The sequence below is a fragment of the Cupressus sempervirens genome, chromosome 1, assembly GCF_028749045.1.
Source record: "Cupressus sempervirens isolate cs-2001-9-10 chromosome 1, ASM2874904v1, whole genome shotgun sequence".
Classification (NCBI taxonomy): domain Eukaryota; kingdom Viridiplantae; phylum Streptophyta; class Pinopsida; order Cupressales; family Cupressaceae; genus Cupressus; species Cupressus sempervirens.
Window position 1 is genome coordinate 55,997,452 of NC_143118.1, and position 16,112 is coordinate 56,013,563.

Sequence of the window (16,112 nt, forward strand, 5' to 3'; positions counted from 1 at the left end):
GTAAGAGGATGGACTCTATTAGGAGCCAATGAAATACATTAAGTACATATTAGTCCCTATTAGGAGACTTTGAGCCATTGTTATGAGATTCCAACCCTATTAGGAGTTGTAGAAGGTAGAAGGATCGACTATCCAAACAACTTCAAATCTAGGTGTAATAGGTATATCACTTGTCTTTGACCTATATTCATGTTCTTGGTGTCCTTGTTTCTTGCAATTGAAGAAGTTACCAATAATCTTAGGTTTAGGATTTTGCATACCATTTTTGCTTCTACAAATGTTAGTTGTGTGTCCAAGTTTACCACAATGATGACATGCAGGTTTTCCTTTTAGATTTTTATTTCTATGATCACCATTTTTTGATTACTCTCCCACTTAGGAGTTGAAGAGTGATTGATATATCCTAGACTAGAAGTATCACTAGATGACCTTGGTGATCTCATCAATTCATCAAAGTATTTGATAGCTTCACTTGGTTTGTTCATTCTTTCTAGGTGGTCTTTTTTCATATCTCAATTCATTTCTTAGTTGGCTACTCTATGATCTCATATTTGCGGTCTCCATGTCGTTTCTGTCCAACTCCTAATTTGTAAATAAAAAATGATTCATCGTGTACAACTAATTTTTTTTAGGCGTTTGCACATCAAATGATCTTTCTTTAATTTTGGTAGCCATTTGTCTTTTGTTTGCTTCAACCATGATCTTATCTTCTTATGTTTTTTTTTTCATTTCTGTCACTTCACATAATCTTATTGATTGAATTTCTATTTCTCTTTTGAGTTCTCTAACTTCTTTTCTTAAAATGTTGTTCTTCACTAATAGATATGTTATTCCTACATCACTATCACCTATATTTCCACTATTAAGAAATTCTTTGACATCAACTTCTTTATATAGTGTATCATTCTGCTAAATGTCCATATCTATTCTTTTCTTTAAGGATTTCCTTAATTCTTCTTTTTCTCCTTCAAGTTGCTATAGTATCATCTGGTTTCAATCATTTGATTCTTAATGATCTTTCCCAATTTTTATTATCTTTACTCTCAAGATGATAGACTTCTTTCAAGAGAACTAAGCTCCAATACCAATTGTTGAAAGTCTTATTGTGAAACAAGATATTGAGAGAGGGGACAGATTAGGATCTATAAAAACCTTTTACTATTTAAACAATATATTAGATTAACTATATTTACTCCTAATTCATCTCATATCTTAGATCCAATACCATATAATCATAAATTCTAATGCTGACATGAAATCTATCTAAGCATAACATCCATGAAAACATAAAGACATAACACAAAGATTTTTGTAACCTAGAAACCCTCCAAGGTGAAGGTAAAACTAGGGTAGGGATGAAACCAACAAATTTTTTGTACTATGGCTATAGTTTGATTACTTCTAATGATCTATTGTATAAGGGGTCTACTCGGTTAAAAGATTTACAAAACTATTAGGTCTCACCTTAATTAAATGATTTTACACTTATAATGAAGTAAGGACTCTGTTGGAGATTTAAATAATGTTTATTAAAACCACTTCATTAAGAGATTTTCCCTAATTCATCTATTAGAATGTCTTAGTACTTGATCCTTCAATTTTCTTTAAAATTTGTTTATGGATCTCATCTCTTCAATGTCTCAAACTTATCTCCTTATTTGATATGCTTTGTTCTGTCCTTTATTGCTAGGTTTCTCTATCTGATCTTCTTATCTGACTTATCCTTCCTTGCTTTGTTCTAATCTTGTTCACCCCTTCATGCTTTCATTGTACTTGCAATCACATCATCCTAATTTTAGGGTTACAACCCTTCTTAACTAGATAATCATGTAAGGTTCTAGATCTTAAGCAATGACCCATATTTCATCCTTTTATCATTTTACCCTTTTGATTTTTTGATTGGCTAGTCTTCTTTTCTTAAGATTAATGCCTTCTAAAAAAACATGTAACCTACTCCTTAACTATGTCTACAATAATTAAATGTCATGTAGAAGTTGGCTAAAATAATTTACATAAGTGTTTGTGTCATTAAAAACTCATATGTCAAAATTGGTTTACTCGACAATTGAATTTTCTAACACTCAGTCATAACTAACATTCATGTTGTTTCTCAACTTCTATAGGCTTGGCATATATTGACTTACTCAACATTAATTAACTTTACTTTTCTCAATCTCTACAATTTTACTTAGCATGTATGCTTGCTTAGTCTCTACTAGGGTGCTTGACAACCTTTGACTTGTTTGATATGTGATGACATATAAAAAAGTCCTTTGTAGCTCAACCTGCTTTAGATGACTTGGTCACAATAATGACTGAACAACACTACCTTGGAAATGACTAAGTTTTGGATACTAATAGGAAACTTGGGCTTAGAGATCAAAAGTGAGACATTATACCTTTGATTTCTCTTGCCTCTATCTCCCTTTTTGTGTCTCTTTCATCAATATCCATGCCTAATGGCCATCAATCATCATTGTGGATATTGATCCCTCTTCCTCTATCTAGATTTCTTTATCAATGAACGTTGTAATAGGTCTTGCAACACTCTTCACTGTTCTTATTTCTATCTCCATTTCTATTAATTTTTATTTACATAAGTCTTTGTCATCTTTTCATACTATTTCATGGTAGTAACACAATCTTTGAAAGTTTGATGTAATTGATCCTCAATTTGGGTCATTTTATCAGAGCTCATAACTACCACTTCTCTCAACAAAGAGGACATCTACTTGCCATGTGTAGAGTGTACACTCCAAAAATTCACATTTCCTTGAGGTGTTTCCTTCACCTCCATTAGCTTTGGCTTATCTAATTTTGAATGTATACTCCATAAAACTAGGGTATGTGCATCTATATTATTCCCTGATTCTCTCTATAACCCACCTAGGAAAAAAAATTCAAAGGAAATTAATTCTTCTTCTCTCCTTATTTGATCTAACATGAAAGATAAACTCAAGTCCCAATTGGGAAACAAAAATGCCTCACTTCTTTTCACTAAGTCTCTAGCCTCTTCTACAATGAGAGTTTTTAGAAATAGATAATATTGAGAGGGTGGGGGTGGGGTGAATATGTATTCTAGAATTTTTTTCCCACAAATAGATATTATTAATTACTTTGCAACACACATATGAAAGTAAACCAGTAATGATGAATAGTAAATAAAACCATACACAAAGAGAACTCATAACACCATATTTTGTTAACTAGGGAAAACAAGAAAATGATCCACTAAAAAAAAGAATCTTGTTAAGGATATTCACCCTATTATGAGTCTATTAAATACATATAGTGTCTTGGTCCTTGTTAAAGGAATAGGCCCTATTAAAAGCCTCATACCTATTAGGAGTTACTTCAACACTGCTAGGAGTTTCTATTACAATTACATCTTTATGCAAGAAGAGCCCACTACCCAAAAATTTAATTATACAATCACTGCCTTAAAAAAATAGAATAGATAAAATAACCTCTTATCTGTAGTCTACTATACTTCTCATAGCTCTAATATTCCATCAAAATTCATATCATAGATCTCTCATGCAAGTTTGCATATTACATACTTAGTTTGTATATGGATAATATACTTTGCATTCACATTACACCACATCACACTTTACTTTGCAAGTAGTAACTCTTTACTTATACCCTTTTCTTTTACAAAAATTATTGTGCAATCAACTTGATGCTTTCCCATGTTATGCTAACTTAGGTTAAACATCTAGGATGTCATCCCTATGCAATTAAGTAAGTATTTTGTGATTTTCTTTGGTTCATCACATTTCATAGACATATCAACTAGTTCAATCACTATAGATACTTTAGTAGTTGTGCTTGATTCAATATTACTCAAATTAGATTCTTTAGGGGATTCAACATATGGATCTGGTTGTTTCCTAATTTCAAATTTATTTTCTAACTTTTCTCTAATAAGATTAAAAAGACCTATCTTGTCATATGAAGGTCTCTAGTGAAATATTTGTTCATTAATTTTCTCACTACTAGAAGAAAGCTTCTCAAATTTTTATTTAGCTTGTGTCAATTCTCCTTTCACAATGGTATTTTAATTTTCTAATTCTGCATGCACAATCTTTATAGAATCTAATTAAAATGTTACTTGACTCAACTGGGATCTAAGGTCCGCATTCTCAAATTTTAGATTAGGTTCATTCTTACTGTCATCTTTCCTAAGACTCAACTTAATTTCAAAAAATTTCAATTCATGTTTCAAAATATCACTTTATTTCTTGAGATCTCCTACTTCATCATTATTACTAGTCTACACATTTAATTCCTTACTAGATTTCCGATCATCAATCTTGTCTTTCAATTTACCAATGTAGACTTTGCATCCTCATACCTATGTTTCATGTTGTCTCTTTCTTTTGTAAGAAGATCAATTTGTTCAAGAGTTTCTTCAAGGTTTCTCTTCAATTGTTCCATATCTATAGGGATCTTACTCAATCTGTTAATCCTCTTTAGAGTAAGTATACTTTGATACCAATTATTAGAAATAGATAATACTGAGAGGAGGGAGGGGGGTGGATTAGTATTCTACAAACTTTTGCCAACAACTGAATATTACTAATTACTTTATAACTTGCATATGAAAGTAAACCAACAATGCTAAATAGTAAATATAACCATGTACAAAGAGAACTCATCACACCATTATTTGTTAATTAGGGAAACCTTGGCCAAGGGAAAATCCTAGTGGGGATAGTATCCATAAGACGATTCACTAAACAAAAGAAACATGTTAAGGATATATACCCTGTTAGGAGTCTATGAAATACATATAGTTTCTTGAGTTCTTATTAAAGGACTAGGCCCCATTAAAAGCCTCAACCCTGTTAGGAGTTAGTAGAAAAAATACAATGTATGCAAGAAGAGCCCACTACCCTAACATGAAATTATACAATAAAGTCTCTTCACAAGAGTAGGTATACATACAATACTATCTTATTGTTTTTTCTTACACTTTCTCTAATCATACATCAGATTTTGCATCACATAAGGCTCATATATCATATAAGATTTCTTCACATATAGTTTTCATAACTCACATCTTATCTATGCAAGATATGATCTTTAATTATATCTCAAAAACTAATAAATCTCTTCCTAGTTAACCTTAATGCTTTAGCATGCTTGACCAAATAGGAAAATGACTTGGGGTAAACATCTAGGATGTTAGCCCATCATGACTTATTAATTATTTTGTCTCAAAAATTATTACTTAAGTTTTATAATCCAATTCTCTGTTATGCTCTATTCTATTTTGCTAAATACTTGAACTGGTATCTTGATTGTAACTTGCCTGGTACCATTCATATAGGTCTGTGCTCTAACATACATCATCACCATGTTATCATCTATTGATCCTTAATGATGCATGTCCTAACTCAAACTCAATTGTTCGTATATGTCATATCTATCTCTCTACTATTGCAATCTATCTAATACTTAGATAATATTCTAACTGTGATTGCATAAATGAAATACTAAAAACATGTTGCCATAAATGACAATAAATCAAACATCTGACTAGCCATAATACCAAAAAATCACTCTCACATCTATTTCATTTATGAGTTTAAACCTCATATTCCTACCATCCAATTTGGTCTTTAGATTAGTTTCCACCACGTTTTTCACATTCTTCTCATTGATTGGGTTTTTGCCTTCATTTCTTAAATTAGTTAACCTGTGAATCATGATATTATCAATTATGATAGGAACATCTCCAAATTAAAACATTCCTTTGTGAATATGACTCATAATGGTTCTACTCCATTCATGGTTGTCAAAATCTATATAGAAGATAGGATTTACTATGTTTAGTTCTTTTAGGTGTGTGAACTTTTGTTTCAATGACAAGTCTCCTTGACACACTAGGTCTAAATCCTTATAGATGTCATTGTCTCCAATACTCTCAAATTTGCAATGAAGGTATGACTTGATATCTTCTACATGTATAATATTTTTAGGAACTTGAAAAAATGTTCGTAAGGGATCATCTACTTGAGATATGAAGGGGTCCTTCTTAAACACATACCTCAACCTCTCACTAACATCAATAACTGTAGGATTCTCCATTTCAAAATATTTAAACCCTTCAAAAGCTTTGTAAAATTCTTGAATTTTGTATAACTAGGGATTTTCTCACTTTGCACTATGAACACTTCAAATTTACCTTTACATGCTATCAAATCACTCTGAATTTCTCATTAACTCTTCACATGATCAAATGGTACTCAAAGTTTTGTTCACATCCTTTAAATATTTTGAATTGAACTTAGTGTTAATTCTGCATCTACCAAAATTTGTAAAATGGTTACTCTTTTAGCTAGTAGACTTGTCTATCTTCATTCTCCTTCATGTAATTACAAATGACTTGCACTCTTAACCAGGGCTTCCTTATAATCTCTACTACCTCATGTTAACTTTGCAACTCTCAACTTGACTTCTAACTTCTGTTCCATCTTTTTGATGCTTTGTCTATGATAAAATGCTTAATTCAAATAAGATGAATCACACACTATGGCTGGTTTCATTCTTTCTTTAGGTGCATCAAAAAATTGTTCTTCTAAAACTATATTTGAAATTTTTGGATCATTTTCTCTCACAAATATTTCCTTAAATTCTTCACTATTCTCTTTAAGTTCTTCCTTATGTTTATAATTGCTACCGTTTTCATTTCTTTTGTTATTTATATTACTATTCCTTTTGTAGTTAGGATTCTTGTTGGAATTCCTTCTATCCATTCTATAAAATCTTGCTATGTGTCCAAATTTATTGCATAACTGACATACATGTGTATTCCTTCTCTTATTGGTTCAATTCTAATTATCTAATGCTTTTTATTTCCCTGAAATGTGTCTAAATTTGTTACACTTGTAACATACAATTTGGTTCCTTCTCCATTATGTCTTTCTCCATCATTGGATGTGCTTTGTGACCTCCTTCTTTCATTACCTATAGGGTTAGTATCATTAAACATTCTATTATTTCCATTATTACTATCAAAATTGGATTTGTTGCAATGTACTACTTTATGTTTAAAACTATGAAAATTATAACAATAGAAATTAGTAATAGGTTTGAAAGACTTACCTATGCAATTTCTCTTCATATGATCAACTTCATTGCATATAAAACATTTACCTCTAGATTCATACCTAGCCTACTTAGGTAGTTCAATTTGCTCAATTTGTTTTGTTTCTTCACATTTCTTAGGTTGATTTACTTGTTCAACTTCCTTAGATACTTCTATAGATTTTATTGGTTCAGTCCTATTATGATCATTTTATTTAGGTTTAGGGTTTTCAATAATTGGATCTATTTCCTTCCCAACTTCAATTTCCTTGGCTAATTTTTTGCCAATAAGATATCCAAGACCTATCTTGTCATAAGAAGATCTATGGTAGAATAGTTATTCATCAATTTTTTCACTATTGGAATAAAACTTCTCTAACTATTTCTTAGCTTGAGTTAACTCTCCTTTCACAATGGTATTGTACTTTTCTAATTCAACATTCTCTATTATGATAGAATCTATTTCAAATGTTACTTGAGTCAGATGGAATCTTAGATCTACATTTTCAAACTTTAGATGTGGTTCAATCTTAACTATCATACTTCTTCAGACCCAACTTAAATTCAACAATTTTCAACTAATGTTTCAAGATCCCATTTTATTTCTTAAGGCTTTCTACTTTATCACTATCACTAGTATTCTCTTTTAACTCATTTTTAGATTTTAGATAATTAATCTTATCCTTCAGTTTGCCAATATAGTCTTTTGCATCTTCATACCTTTCTTTCAAGTTGTCTCTTTCTTCTATAAGAAGATCATTTTTCTCCAGGGCTTCTTCAAGATTCCTCTTTAACTATTCAATATCCATAGGGATCTTACCCAAGTTGTTAAGTCTCTTATGAGTAATTTATCTTTGATACCAATTGTTAGAAATAGATAATACTGAGAGGGGGTGAATCGGTATTCTACAAATTTTTTCCCACAAATGGATATTATTACTTACTTTGCAACATGCATATGAAATAAAATTAGTAATGCTAAACAATAAATAAAACTATACATAGAGAACTCATAACACCATATTTCGTTAATTAGGGAAACCCTAGCCAAGGAAAAACACCAGTGGGAATGGCAACCACAAAATGATCCACTAAACAAAAGAATCCTCTTAAGGATATTGACCCTATTAGGAGTCTATTAATTACATATAGTGTCTCAATCCTTCATAGAGGAATAGGCCCTATTAAAAGCCTCAACCCTATTAGGAGTTTCTTTAACCTTGTTAGGAGTTGGTATTACAATTATGTATGCATGCAAGAAGAGCCCACTACACAAACATGCAATTATATAATTCAATGCCTTAAACAAAATAGGATATATACAATAACCTCTTATCTATAGTCTATTGTACTTTGCATAGCTCTGATATTACATTAGAATTTACATCATAGATCTCTCGTGAAAGTTTGTATATCACATGCTTAGTTCACATATGTACAATATACTTTGCGTTCACATTACACTACATCACACTTTACTTCACAAGTAGTGACTCTTTACTTATAGCCATTTCTTTCACAAAAACCCTTGTGCAATCAACTTGATGCTTTCACACATTATGCTAACTTAGGTTAAACATCTAATATATTGTTTGTACACAATTAAGTAGTTATTTCATGACTAAAATGATTACTTAACACTTTATTCTTCTATTTCTATTGCACTCTATTTTTCTGTGTTTACTATTTTATTGGTGTTTTACTTGTAACTTCGTTCATACTATGCGTACTAATTTGTGCACTTAGGTATATCATATGACACTTTTTTCTACCTATTGTAGACACCTAAAAATCCTTTAGAAAATAAAATATTTTTATTTTCTGAAAAAGTCCCTGATGACATCATCATTTATTAATTAATTAATTATTTAATTAATTAATTTATTTTTATGCCATTAAATCCCTTTATCTTAATTAAAAATATTTAATTAAGGAATCCCTCCAAAAAATGTTTAAATCTTATTTAAACATTATTTCTTTATTTATTAATTATTTAATTAATAAATTGACCAAAAATCCCAAAATAAATAAATAATTTATTTTTTGCCCAAAACTTGGCCAATTTCTTTAAGACCACTAACCTCTTCCAAAATCTTCTAATCCTTCTTTAATTTTGATTAAAGGCTAATCCCATCATTTCCTACCCCTAATCCCAACTCAAAATATTTAATTAAGATTAAATATTAATCCTCATGTTTATTAAAAAAGTTTTAATAAATATCTCCTCAACCCAAACCCTTGAAATAAATAAAACTTTATTTATTTCCTAAAAATCTAATTTATCCTCATCCTAAGAAGTTCTAGACTCTTCTAGAAAGTCTTCATCCTCATCCTAAGAAGTTCTAGACTATTCTAGAAAGTCTTTATCCTCATCCAAAGTCTAGACTCTTCTAGAAGATGTCTTTAAACCTAATCCTAATCCCCTCCTAACCTTGTCACATTCCCTAAAAATGGGTTAAGACTTACTAACCCAAGCCAAAGTTATCAAATATCTCCTCCTTCACCCACCCTCATTAAATGCCATCCACTTGCCTATCCCTAAGCTAATCCTAAACCATCCTAATCCATCCTCTAATCATTTGCACAATCCTAAGCAAGCTTAAAACCTTCCTAATCAAGCCCAAGTCGAAATTCCTCTCATCTCTCTCAAAATATCCCAACCATAAAACTTTATGAAGCCCACTAGGCCATAAATGTCTCTTCCAAGCCCTTTCATTGCTCTTACAAGCCATTATGAGGGTCTTTATGAAGATTTTATCCCTTGAGCATACATACTATCTATTTAGACAAAGCCACTCAACAAGAGAGCTTCTCATTGAGAGAGCCCATTAATGGTTCATATTCTCAATTGAGAGCTCATCTTAGTCTATCTTGAAGTTTATGAATTTTGTTTACTTTGTAGAAGCTTTATTTAAATTTGGTTTCTATTAGCATACTAACATTGCTCATATACACCTATCATTAACCACACATGTGCTACTATAGACTTCACAAAACTAAAGTTTCCTCTGAACTAATATTAAAAATGTCTAACGCTTAGATAATTTTCTATCTCTAATCATGGATTCTTCAGTTGTAAGACCTACCTTTTATTCTAGAATGACATGCTACCATAAATGACAACCCTTAGCCTTACTATCTTAGCCATATTTCCAACAAGAGTCTCACTGTTGGGATCATGGGCTTGCAATTTCTCAACTAATTCAACCACTTTTTATTTGAATCTCCAAGCTATAATGTTAGGGACAATTAATTTTGTTTCAATTAAAATAAAACACTCTTGAACTCATCACTCTTGAAAAGTCATCATCTTGCAAGAATTTTTGATCTTGGATGATCCCCTCATCTAACATTTTTGCTACAAATTCCATTTTGCTGGGGCCTTTTCATTCACAATAGCTTGGTTAATAAGAAAATTTTGCTCCAAGTCAACAAAATACTAGCTTTTCCTAGGTAAATTTTGGAAATCTTTTTCTCTTGCCTTTTGGGGAATTTCAATTAATTTATGCTTCTTGCTCCCCTCTTGTGCCCAGGCTAAGGTCTTGGACTACTCATCTTCTTCATCTAACTCAAGCACATTATCAAGCTCAAGGGAATTTGGGTTGACCATTTCCTCTTTGTGATCCCCAACTTCATTTGGCATGTGTAACATTATCTTTAAGTAATTTTGAATCCACTTATCAAACCTATCCAAATATTTTTTCTCATGATAGAAACCTGGAAAAGAGGGATCACTTCTCATTTTTTCCTTTGCCTTCATAATTCCTCTTTATTTCAAAGTCCTATCCTTGTAGATATCTTTATATAAACAATTTTGAATAACATCCTCTTCCCACAAGGACCTTCTTGGAGGAAAATTGTACTCTCTCATTTGTCGTAATGCAGCCCTAACTACATCATTAGGGTCATACATTCTAGTGATTGAGGATGGAAATTTTTATTTTTTGAGAAATGTATCAATTATATCTATTGCATCTTTGCAAATGTTGAAATCCCCAATTTGAGAATTCCTACAAAGGAAAGTTCTCTCTAACTATGCAATCCAAAAATGCTCTCTACTTATCATTATCATCTACTTAAAGAATTCTATAATCCCTAATAATTCTAGAACAAATCTAGGTAGAACATAGGGTAGTTGAGGGAATGCATAAATCCTCATGATAGTAAAATTATCAAACATAAAAAAACTCTCCATTCATGTTATAACTTTTGATTTCCATCATAACACCTAGATGGCTTTAGAAAATTTCTCACATTCCGAGGAAATATTTTTAAATTACTATTTACCATACTTAATACATGGAAAACAAAGTCATTTGTAAAATGAAACATAATTTTCATCAGGGTAAAACCTTTTCCATACCCTTCTCCATCATTGCATAGGAAATACCTCTCCCATATCTTCAATTTGTTCAATAAAACTTTGACTAACATGACCAATATTTTTAAAAGATCAGGTGCATTAATAATAAATAATGGTGGAAATTTAAATTTCTCAATTCTCCTTGCTGTGTGGCCACAATCTCTTTATGCATGACTGTAATTATGTTCTTAACATAATCATATCCAACATTAGTTAATTGATCCTGAAAATTGATGGTCATTATGTATGTTGCATCAGTGACATTCATAGTCCCATCAACTCCCAACACTAAGTCCAAACCAAAGATGGTGTTTTGGAAATATCTCCTAAAAATTCAAGAGGCATGATCTCACTCATTTTCTTCTTCTCCAAAGGAATGTGTTGCCTCATGACTCATCTAGTGAAGAAACTCTTTGATGAGTAGAAGGGATTCTCAAGATTGTCCAACTCAATTTCTAAACCCATTGGTCCCTCTAGACCAAATGCTTCTATGAATGATTCTCTATCCAATGAAAAAAGCACACTCCTATCTTTTTTTGTGAAATGAGTGCCTAGCTATGTTGTAAGATTTAATCAAGGCTTTCAACATATCTACATTAATGAAGACTTCAAGAAAAATTTAGCTTACCCAAATTTATATATCATAGATTTGAAGTTGGAGGGTTCTTTAGACTATTGTCATAGAAGAACTAGAAAATTTCAGTTCCATTTGTCTTTGGTATAGTTTCATCTTTATAGAAGCAATATGAGTCCTTTAACTCATGTGAGTTAGCATCTAGGCACTTGAGGAGCCATGTAACAAACACACCCATTCATTTACATAAGGGTTCTAACTTGTAGGTTTGGTTTGTGTTGGACTTGATGTATCTTCTTTAATTTCTATTTGTGAAATAAATGGACCTTCTCCTTCCACCATTTTTGAATTGACACTAAGCCTTGCAAATCCCTTTTTATTCTCATTCTCTCTACAAATTTGCAATTCAAGAATTGTGGTAGTAATTTTAGTCTCTACAGTCTTAATAACTTTTATGAGTTAGAAATGACATCAATTGTCCTAAAATTTCACATGCATGAAATCTTTTAAATTCTTAGAAAACACTTAAACTTATACTTTGTGGCATTTGTACTTCTCTGTCATCAATTTTCCTTGGCAAGAATTGTACTATTCTTCTTCTTTCTGCTTTGAATCTATCTTTCCTTATAACCATTGCATTACATTTAAACTAGAAAGTTGTGATGTTTTGATCTATCATTTCTTAACTCTAGTCACATCCTTACAGCTATTAATCTCAACATCTCTCTAACCTTCATGAAGATGGGCCTTACTTTATTTCATGTTCATCTCTACTTCACAACTAGATCTTGACCATGAATACTAGTTTTTACGATGTTGCATAGAATACTAGCCTTAATCATCTTAAGAGTTTAGAGCTTTACAACCTTGAATTTAAATGCTTCTTAGACCTCTATAAAGTTATGCTCCTAGTTAATCTCTACTTCACCACTGTTAGCTACAAATTGTATGATGAGATTGAGATGGTGTGGTTAACTATTTCTCCTTATTTTGTAACATCAAAACCCTATATCTTGACTATTCAATTTATCTTATGACATGTTGTTTAACCTCTTTTTTCTAGGTCATGACCCTACCTTACTACTATACTTTTGACTTGCAAATTCATGCTTAATCATATTCCATACTTCAATCACATCACTAAATTTAAATGGTCTAGCTTCTTAAGAGAAGAGATGTTGCATTTATCATTTTACCTTGTTTATCATGACATCACAACCTTTTATTTAGGCTAAGATATATAATCGATGATGTTACACTTTGGTACACTTAATAACTTCCTTGTCACTTCATAACTTAAAACTTTAACTATTCATATATAATTTTTTGAACATACATGGCTACCAAGGAAACTAACCCACATAATTTAGCACAAACAATTTTTTACCATTAATCCTTCATTATTTTCTTACCATTTTTATCCATATGGAAACATACTTGTTCATCACTATCCAAGAGAAGTTACACATAACTATCTTGTCACTACCTCGAGACTCAAAATCTTTATATTGAAGAGACAATAAAGATGTAACAATCAAACTATTTGATAACCATCACAACAAAAAAACTTAAAACTTTACAAAGGTAATGACATGAGAGATGTTGTGCTTAACATTTATTCACCCTATCATCACTTCACAACTATCTTATGAATGTTAGGCTTGAATGTGGAGGGATTATGATATTACACTAGCATAGTGGATTGGAACATTGAAACCTTGATCATAACCACCATGAAGACTGTTGAGATATAGTGCTTACTACATTCTATGAAGCCATCACAACACCACAACTTAAAAATGCATTAGGGAACTAGTAGATAATAAGTTTCACTTAGCTATTTCTAGATTGCATCGTCTCCTCGTGGCTATTTTATGTCTTTTATCCTTAACTGTAGAGAAGTCATGATGTCTTTACACATCTATACATCACAACTTTTCCACTTAAAAATGATCATTATGAAGATTGTGGTGATCCAACACTTGTGGTTAAAATTCCATCAGTCCCACCCTCACAACTTCAATAGCTTGTTTGAAATATTATGATAGGCTAAGTTACTAAGAGGGGAGGGGTGAATCAGTAACCAATTAAACTTAATCCTTTATGAGTATTATGATCTAATTGCATGCATGAGAAACTAAAAACATTAAAGCATTCATAGCACTTTGAAACACAATTTGGTGACTAGAAACCTTCCAAATAGAAAGTAAAACTAGGGTGGGGATGATACCCACAAGTTTTAGTACTAAAATATAAAGTTGGCCTGTTAAGGCTTACAATGATCACTTCTAATGATCTGCCCTCTTAGAAGCAATAAGAATTGCTAGGTCCACTTTGCAAAAGGATTTTCAAACATACAATGACATACAATCAAGTATGCACTCAGTAAAGAGATTTACATAAGATTGTTAAGTCTACCTTGTGAAAGGATTTGACTGATCCACTTGTTAGGATGAAATAGTAGTTGATCTCTTATCTACAACTCGTTTTACTAAATGAGATTCCTTTTTAAAGTATAGTAATCACCTTTCCATGATAGATAAATCTCTATTGCTCCTTATACTACTTTAGCCTTTGTAATTCACTCTTTTGGTCTTTTTTGGTTATTACATTACTTCCATACCATACATTGGATGTGATACAATATGTTACATATATACCAATCTAATTTAAAAATTACAAAGTTGGCCAAAATACAAGTTTACACAAAAACCACAAAGTCAGCCCAATTGTAAGAACTCGGGTTCTAAAGATTGGCTTAGTGAGGTTCTATTGCTTGTCATCCACTATCAATGTTCAACATCATCATGCACTTGGTACACATAGAAGCTCAATCCATACTGATTAGTTCCAAGTATTCTTGAACTCAGTTTGCATTGGTGACTTGGTGAATATTATAAAACTTGGCATATAAACTGATTCACTTGATTCACACTACATAACTCGGTCAATGCTATCAATGTGAGCTTGGTATAAATTGAGTCACTTAGTTAACACTAAGTGGCTTGGTTAAAACTAGACTCATATCACATCAACTATAGACTTAGTAAGCACTACACGACTTGGTTTGCACGAATAAACTTGACATACACTAATATGCTTGGTTTATACTATTGATCAACAACTTGGTAGTAACTGATTGGTGCAAATTGAACACTATCCCTTGGACTCGGTAGTAACTATAGAACTTGGTAGATACTAAAATGCTTGGTTAACACTATTAACTATACAATGTGCTTGGTAGATACTTACAATCTAAATAAGTGTATGTCACTAATAAAAAACATGACTATAATGTTAACATAGCTAACTATCGACAGAGACCAAAGATGTTGCACTTGACTTCCAATTGCCACTTCACAACTTAAGTTATTTAAACAATTTTTTTTTTTGCAAATTCATGTAATCATTCACATCCCTAGATTACAAATATAATCTTAGGCTTTCAAAATAGGCTGGAGATGCTACAACCCATAATACATTGCCACTTCACATCTTATAAAAATTAAACCTTATGCCTCTTGAAAAATTATGAACCATTTAAGAAAATGACTAAAACATGGGTTAGGATAACTCAAACATTTAAGGAAAAATCCAAAGATTCAAAAGACCTAGGGTTTATAACTTATGGAAAGGGATAACAATAGTAAAACTAGTACAAACTCTTTGTAAGATAAAAGGATGACTATTTCTAGGGATATAGATAAAAAAATTATGGCCTATTTAAAGATAGGGCTAACAGTGACTCTTTCTGGAGATGATGAACAACTTATGTTCATACAAGAATTCAAGATTTATTGGAGATGTAGACCACACAACAAACTTGACAACTTTGGAGAGCACTAAGAGAACCTATACGGTAGGGCTAGCAAACCAAGCTATACACAAGGGAAACACAACAAAAAAAGACAAACTTATTTACAGAATTTAAAAAGTATATACAACCTACCCTACTAGTCATGGAATAAAGAATACATCTTAACATATGTATTTCTTCAAGAATTTCCCATGAACTAGCACTTCTATAAAATCGCCAAAACTTCCTTTAACAATGTATGAGTCTTCACCCCATTTATCATG